Source organism: Microtus ochrogaster, chromosome 1, assembly GCF_000317375.1.
Source record: "Microtus ochrogaster isolate Prairie Vole_2 chromosome 1, MicOch1.0, whole genome shotgun sequence".
Taxonomy (NCBI): Eukaryota; Metazoa; Chordata; class Mammalia; order Rodentia; family Cricetidae; genus Microtus; species Microtus ochrogaster.
In genome coordinates, this window is record NC_022009.1 from 114,952,826 (window position 1) to 114,960,350 (window position 7,525).

At 50.1% G+C, this 7,525-nt stretch overlaps 1 protein-coding gene across 5 annotated transcripts in view; it reads right to left on the reverse strand.

The window, feature by feature from the left end:
- Positions 1–6,876, reverse strand: part of B3galnt1 (beta-1,3-N-acetylgalactosaminyltransferase 1 (globoside blood group)) — an 18,653-nt gene extending 11,777 nt beyond the window's left edge. For 2 of the 5 annotated variants that reach the window (XM_005344102.3, XM_005344100.3), the window contains exon 1: positions 6,573–6,876. The gene's annotated coding sequence lies outside the window, so the exon portion shown is untranslated. Of the gene's footprint in view, positions 1–6,278; positions 6,397–6,572 lie in introns of those variants that run through there. The other 3 variants (XM_005344101.2, XM_005344099.2, XM_026783452.1) reach the window with 2 other exon arrangements.
- Positions 6,877–7,525: the final 649 nt, after the last annotated feature.

Sequence of the window (7,525 nt, forward strand, 5' to 3'; positions counted from 1 at the left end):
GAGGAGGAGGAGAAAGAGAAAGGGGAGGAAGTAGAAGTAGCGGGAAGAAGAGTAAGAGTACGGGCTAACCTCCACGAGCTTTCTAGTTTTTACAGACATAGTTGGAAAATGAGAATACGCACATCAAAATCACAAAAAGGGGCAGGTAGAATCTGACAAGCCGTACTCTGGAGCAGGTGATAACACTCTTCTCTGCAGTCACACTCTTCCGTCCTCACAGCACACTGCTGCTTTCTGGCTGAGGGACTCCGCTGCCATCTGACCACCACCACTCTTGTCCCTCTCCTTGGACCCGGGGCTCACACTGCTGGATACCCCAAACCAACCACTTCAGTTTCCAAGGGTGAAGGGATGCACTGTTTTCAACTCCCAGATAGATGACCCCAGTGAGCCCTCACGTGAGACTCGTGAGCCTCGCAGAGCTCCAACCGCGGGCCCAGAATTCCTAAATTGGTACCATTAAACAATATCCCTAAGTGACTCACAGGCTTAGGGGATTTGAGAAGCTCCGATTACCAATTTGTACACATCTTTTACCCTTTGGGGCACTGGCTAATTTTTCTATGAAAAGGAACAACAATGCCTTCTGCCTGGGTCCTTCTGTGACAACCACGTGAACAGAGCAGGGTGGGGCTGGTACCCAAGAGCTCAGTAGGCACACCGCTGCCATCGGCACCCACCCTCGATGCTCCTAGCTCTTACATGACTGTATTTGTTCTGTTTACAAAATCTGCAGCTATCCCAAATGTGGTATGATTCCGCATGTCCCGGTGTGGTTAAACAGCAGCTAAACCACAAGGGGTCTACCTTTGCCCTCCAGCTAGCCTGCCTTCTAGAGGCCCAGGTTTCTGCTTTCTCCAGAAGGTCAAGTGCCTGCTCTCCCACTCCTCCGCCGCGGTGTCCCTGGCACTCCTGGAGGAGATCCAGCTGCTGCAAGTGGACTCTGGTTCCTGTCCTCACACGCTCTGCTCCCTACGGTCCTTTTCTTCCTACCCGCCATCATTTTGCACTGAGTTTCCTTTCTCCTTTTCCAGCATGACTTGTACAGCTACAAGTCCTACCTTAGGCAACTGCAGCAACCACGAAACGCAGGAGCCTTTTCCATCGGATGCCCAGGATAGTAGTGTGCACTGAGAACTTTGAGGGATATGCATATCTTTAATGTTTTTACAGTTTGTGTGTGTGTGTGTGTGTGTCGCGCGCACACCAGTGCACACAGGTACATGTCGGAAGACAACCTGTGGGGGTCAGTTCTCTCATCCCACCATGCCGGTCCTGGTGTTGACCCCATTGAGCCATCTCTCCAACCTACTATGTAAATTTACATTTGTCTCCTCATTGAGGCACAGTCGGGCATCTGTAGGAAACTGACTTTTACTCAAGACAGCAACTGGTATATTTACTTAATTTAACAACACAAAAAAAAATGAAATGTTTTACTTTGCCAGAACAAATAAAAGCTTCACATTAAAAACACTCCCTTTCATTTCTACTGAGCATCTTTACACTCTCCCTCTCCATCATTTTACCAGTGTGGTCCAGGCACTGGAGCAGGTGAGCTGTCTTTGTATTTCTATTTGTGTGATGACTTCGTTAACCTTCTTCATTAATCACTAACCCTTGCCTGCCTGAGTAAACAACTTGTTATGCTTGCAGCTGCTCTGAGAAAAACAACTTGTTTTCCTGTGCTTGCAGCTGCTCTGAGCACGAGGCAGGGGCATGGTTTCTGGTGGCTTGCAGCTGAAGGATTCCGAGAGCTAGGGCGTGGCCATTGGTCAGGGAAGGCACTATATAAGCTGCCCTGGAACACAATAAAGTTGGCATCTATCTGACTGACCTCATCCCACTTTTTCAGGGTTCCTCCAAAGACGGTCCAGAGACACCTGAAAGAGCCCAAACTTAGATTCTATGATGAGAGTGAGGTGTTTAAAGCTCCTTATGAACAAAGTGGAAAATTGCACATCCAAAGACAGAAGCTAGATAGCTCGGAATGTAGCTAACCCATCATAGCTATACTTCGTGTTCATACAAAAGCCTTAATTGCTCAGTTTTTTTAAAGATTTTATTTGTAACCATATGTATATGTGTACGGATGTGCGTGCACCTGCAGACACCAAAGGCATTAGATTCCCTGGAACTGGAGATACTCGTGGTTGTGGGCCACCGGATGTGGGTGCTAGGGACCAAACGCTGGCCCTCCACATGCACGGCCCTCCTTCCCACCCTGAGCCATCTCTCCAGCCCCTAACCTGCTTATATTTAAACAATGAACCTGAAATAGTCACTAACTTTCAGAAAACACCCACACTGAGCACCACTCCCTGAGACGGCCACACACTTCCAATAGGGAGTGAATTTAAATCCCATCATTCCGCTGCCATTTCTTGGCTCTGCTCCTGAAGTCCCAGCCGGCGGCGGCAGCACCAGAGTCAAGTGTGGTCTGAGACACCAGGGAGGGGGGCTTTCGTCCACGCCTGATGGGAACCGAGGCCTGCTGCCCCTGTGTGCTGGGGAGATGAGTTTACAAGCATCATGTCCTGCTCCCCAAGAACTTTTACTTATAGTCAAAGCAACCCTGAAGATGGTGCTTTATTCTAGACCTGGGGATCAGGGCACACAGGGTTCTTGGGCTAGGAAGCAGACAGAACCAAAACCAGCAGGAGCTGGCATACCTGTACAATTTTCATTTTGCTTCTGCCACCTTTACTTACACTTGACAACAAAAACTCCACTCTTGGTCATCAGTAGTGAGGTTAGGGCTTTATGTTGGGGGGAGTGGGGTTTGTGTTTTTGTTTGTCTGTTTTCGTTTCTTTGTTTTGCTTTAAAAGAGAGGCTCTGTAGAAATCTATAGCACTTCTGAGGCAAATTTATAAAGCAACATTTTACAACACTAGATTTTTCAAAGACCTGAACAGCCCACGAACACATGGACCTAGAACCTGAAGCTTTTCAACTCCAAATGATGTGCCCATTTTCCCAAAGCAAGGCGCCTGCTTGGGAGTCAGACCTCACATCCAGTCCCCGAGTCTCCGGACTCATGACTCCAAGGTTAGCCTGCACCTCATGAGTGAAACCAGTCTGGAGAAAACTGGGGACGTCTCGAGCTCAAATGTTCCTAAATTAGCAACCGGTGTGCAGGGCAGGGAGCTAAGTTTGTGCTCTCCGACTGTGCTGATGTCCAATAAAGGTGCAAAGTACGCAGCCTATGCTAGGATACAGGAACTATTTAATACTACAATAATTTAGAATGTCTGTGTGTAAGGCCCCTGAATGAGCACCTGAGTGGCCAGGCCCTTGCAGAACTCTATCAGGCTCCACCCACAGAGCACTCTAAGGCAGACTCCGGTGGCCAAGCTCTCTCTGCCTTAGAGAGTGAAAAGCCTGAGCTCAATTCTGGGGCTTAAAAACCCACCAATGCCTGAGTTCACTCTGAGCTCAAGACTACAAATCCCACCAATCCCCACCCTGGAAAGCTCCACCAACAAGAAAACTTCCACCAGTGTTCTCTACCTTCCTAATGTTGGGACACTTTAATATAGTTCATAGAGTTCCCCCTTGATATGTTGGAGTGACCCCCCCCCCATGAAAACAAAATCATTTTCATTGCTACTTCATAACTGCAATCTCGCTACTGTCATGAACTGTAAAGTAAATACGCGTTTCCCAAAGGTCTGAGGTGGCCGTCGTCAGAGGGTTGCTCAATCCCAAGGAGCGATGGACAAGTTGAGACCCACTGCCCTGCAAAACGCCGTCTCCTGCTTAGTTCTTTGCTCTTTCTCGCCTGAGCAGAGGCAGCCACCCACCCTCTTGCATCTTTCCCTAGGAATCTCTTGTGTGAGGTTTATTGTGCTGTGTGACTTTGTGGTATTCCTTGGCTCCTGGCTGCCAGGACGCTTTTCCCCTTCAGAGCTGTAAGGCACGCACTGGGGAATCTTTCCTCTCGCAACTCCAACACTCACAATCTGTACGTTTTTAGGACACACTTTCTTTCTAAACGTTTCTACTCCGTGGTTGGCAGAATCTATGAATACAGAACCTACGCACCCGAAGGACTGACTGTATTTATCAAACAGATATCAGTTTGGAAATACCTGCTGGAGCTAATCCATAAAAGTCATCCCCTAAAGCAGCAATAAAATCTCCAGATTTTATTGGTTTTTTTCCCCTCATGATCCAAAGGAGTCACAGAATGAAAAGGGGTTCCTAGACTAACCAATAACATGTTCCCTACGTGCAATGGCTCCAGAAGGGTAGACTGAGCTGGGAACTGGTACCTCGGCTGTGTGTACAACTGGAAGGCAAAAGGCCTGACTTCCTAGTTAACTAGGGTCAGGGTCAGGGACACTTGACAGAGGACAGCTATTATCTGGCTTGTTTTTCTGGTGTTTTACTCCTTCATTTCACAGGGCTCCAATCAGCTCCTCGGCCCCGCCCTAACTCATACCTTTACCATCCCCCTTCCTCTAAGGCAAGAATCCTGCTAAAGAAGGCAAATCAGTGTTCACACAACTTTTATTTATTGAAATGAAAATCACTTCCCACAACCCCCAAGGAGATGCTGCTAAACAGCCTGCTGAACGGTAGTTCTGAAAGCATCTGTTGGTTAAGTTCATTCAATCTTGTTTGGCCATCCTGCTGACCTTACCCACGAGATGATACCATGCACCCTTTACCATACTATAGTTCCTACAGCACAGCCAACTGCGTCAGACAAGTGTGCTTTCCCTGATTGATACACAGGTGTAAACGGAATAAAGGGATGTTCTGAAATGAGATGCCACCTTCACCATGACAGAGTAGAGCTGGAGGCTGAGTAAGGTTATCACCCATCCCCGGCACGGCATTTCCAACTGCATCAATTCAAATCAAAAACACATTAAACTCACAGGATTTCAAATTAGATGAAACCACTAGATAAATGTGTGTATATGTGTGTGTGTGGGGGGGGAGATTTCCATATTCTGTGTTTTAGCTAAAATACAAGTCCTGCAAACAAGTGAATGGAAGACACCATCTTGAGGCTGAAGGGATGACCTGGTCGTTAAGAGCACTTGTTGTTGCTCTGGTAGGAGACTAGAACTCACGTCCCAGTACCCATGTGGTGGATCCACCCGGATCTGTAACTCCAATTCTACGGGATGAAATGCCCCACTTCTGACCTCAGGAGGCACCAGGCATGCCTCTGGAACACACACACACACACATACATACATACATACATACATACATACATACATACATATATACATACATGTAGGCAGAACAGACAGTTTTTTGTTTGGGTTTTTTTTTAAATATTTTTTTTTTAGTATCATACAAAACAGCAACGCTATGACAGCTAAAAGCAATGTTCCATTCCCGACAAACTGCTTTAGGATAAGTTATTATGCATCGGCAGACAGGCTCTTCGTTTCCGGATAGGCCTCGATGCACTCTTCAATTCTCGGTTCTCTACCTGTCCCTTGAGCAAACCGAGGATTGTATCTGAACAGTTTCGATAATGGACTATTCTATTCTCAACGCTGCAATTCCCCAACGGCCATTCATTTTAAACAAACCTCTCAACGTGAAAGAGAAAACAGCACACTCTCCTCTCGGTACCAGGTGGGTCCCTTCTCTAGAGGGACAAGTTCCCTGTGAGGTGTCAGCACTTAAAAGAGCACAGACACCCCCCCTCCCCCCGCATCTGCCTGGAACACCCAGAGCCAAAACACAAATATTCTCTGGGTGAAGATTGCAAATTCCACTCGTGCTACCTCCGAAAACAAACGGTTGGGCAATGTCTTCCTTGGCAGTCGCCTTTCCTAAGAAAGCAGCCGCTTCTCCCAAAAGCTGGCAGTATGAAAAATAAAACCTACTCAGTTCAAAATCAAACCCTGCCTTCTAGTCTTGCGGTCACAGCCACCGAATACAGCCATCTGTGCTTGCTGCTGACATCATCCTTTCCACGCTCCTCCATCTAGTATTTTCTTTAAAATGCTTTGCTGGTTCACTCGGATCTCTTATTAATTCCAAGGCCTTAAACCTTGGGAGTTTTCTCCTTCCTCTTGCCAAATCTTCCATTCCCTTCCTAGGGTCCATTTTGCCCGCCATCCCTCCCCAGGAAGCACTCTCCTACCCAGGGGACCACCGGCCCTTTCCTGCCAGGAATGTGCGTTCCTCTGGGCCTGCAGCGGGTCCACCAGCGCGCTGACACTATTCCCAAATTCTCCTCGGCCACAGTGACAAGCAGGCCACACACACCCCCCACTGCGCGCCCCCCCGCCGCCAGGCTTACAGCGCCCGGGGCCTGGCTCGCCACGCGCACCGGAGCTCTTCCAAGGGTCCCGGATTCCCGGGTGCCTTGTCACCGAGCCTCGAGAGTCGGCCGAGAGCACCCGAGCAGCCGCGGTGGCCGGGGCCCAGGGCGTGGCAGCTCGCCCTGGTGAGGCTCTCCACCGAGGAGCGACAAGCGACCGGAGGAGCCTTGGGCCCGCCAGCCCGGACCCGCGGTCCCTAGAAGGCTGCACCCCGAGAGGGCCGCTCCGCCGCCGCCCAACCGTCTTCCCCTGCACGCCCGCCCCGCACTCACCTCGGCGAGCCGCTGGCACCCGCTGCGATGCTGGCCGCGCTCGCTTCCTGCGCGTGGACAACAGGCTCCCCGCAGCCGCACGCACGCCCGGCGCGCGCCTCCTACACGCACACGCGTGCGCGCGCCCTAGCACCCGGCACCCGCAGCCCGGAGCTGTCCTCGCCACAGTTGTCAGCCACGGCCGCGGGCGCTGGCATCTCCGCCGCAGGCTCCGGACTGAAGTGCAGATCTGCTTAAGACGCCCTGCTCCTTGGCACGTGCCATCTTCCACTAGCTGCCTAAAATGCTTAGCCAAAGGGCGGGACCTCATCCCAGGGCTCCTTGGGAAAGAAGAAGCCTGGGCAGGATTTCGGAGGGCAGGGAATGAAAGGTTGAGGACACTCCTGGTGCCTTAGGTCCCTGTGGGTAGGAGGCTCAGGGAGTCAGTCGCTGGCACACAGCCCGCACCCCCTCACCCCCAAATGCTTCCAGAAACAGTTCATTCCCATGGACACTTAATCATCTACCGCTCTGAGTCATCTCCACCCAAATAGTGCCTCCCTCGGGGAGAGGAGGGGAGGGGAGGAAAATAAAGGGAAGGAGGATAAGGGAGGGGACAGGCTTTGGTCAAGAGAGCTGGGTGTTGCTATACTGGCCCTGCTCATTCCTTACTTTGGGTGGAGGTGGCTCCATTCCAAAATAAAACTAACTGGGTTTTTTGTTTTGTTTTTTGCCAAAAGGCCCCTGCAGTAGAGTCATCTGAAAACAAAGACTCATTCTGGTGACTTGGCTTTAGAACCATAGATGGCTTGACCTCCCTCCACCGCAAAGGGAAGAATTCATTCTTCAGTGCACACCTACAGACCTGCAAGCAAAGTTCAACAGCTTGACACTCTACAAGAATGGCTTTCCCGCTCTTTCCTGGATGCTTCAGACGGCACTTCCTAAACTAACGACTTCTACACAACCAGATC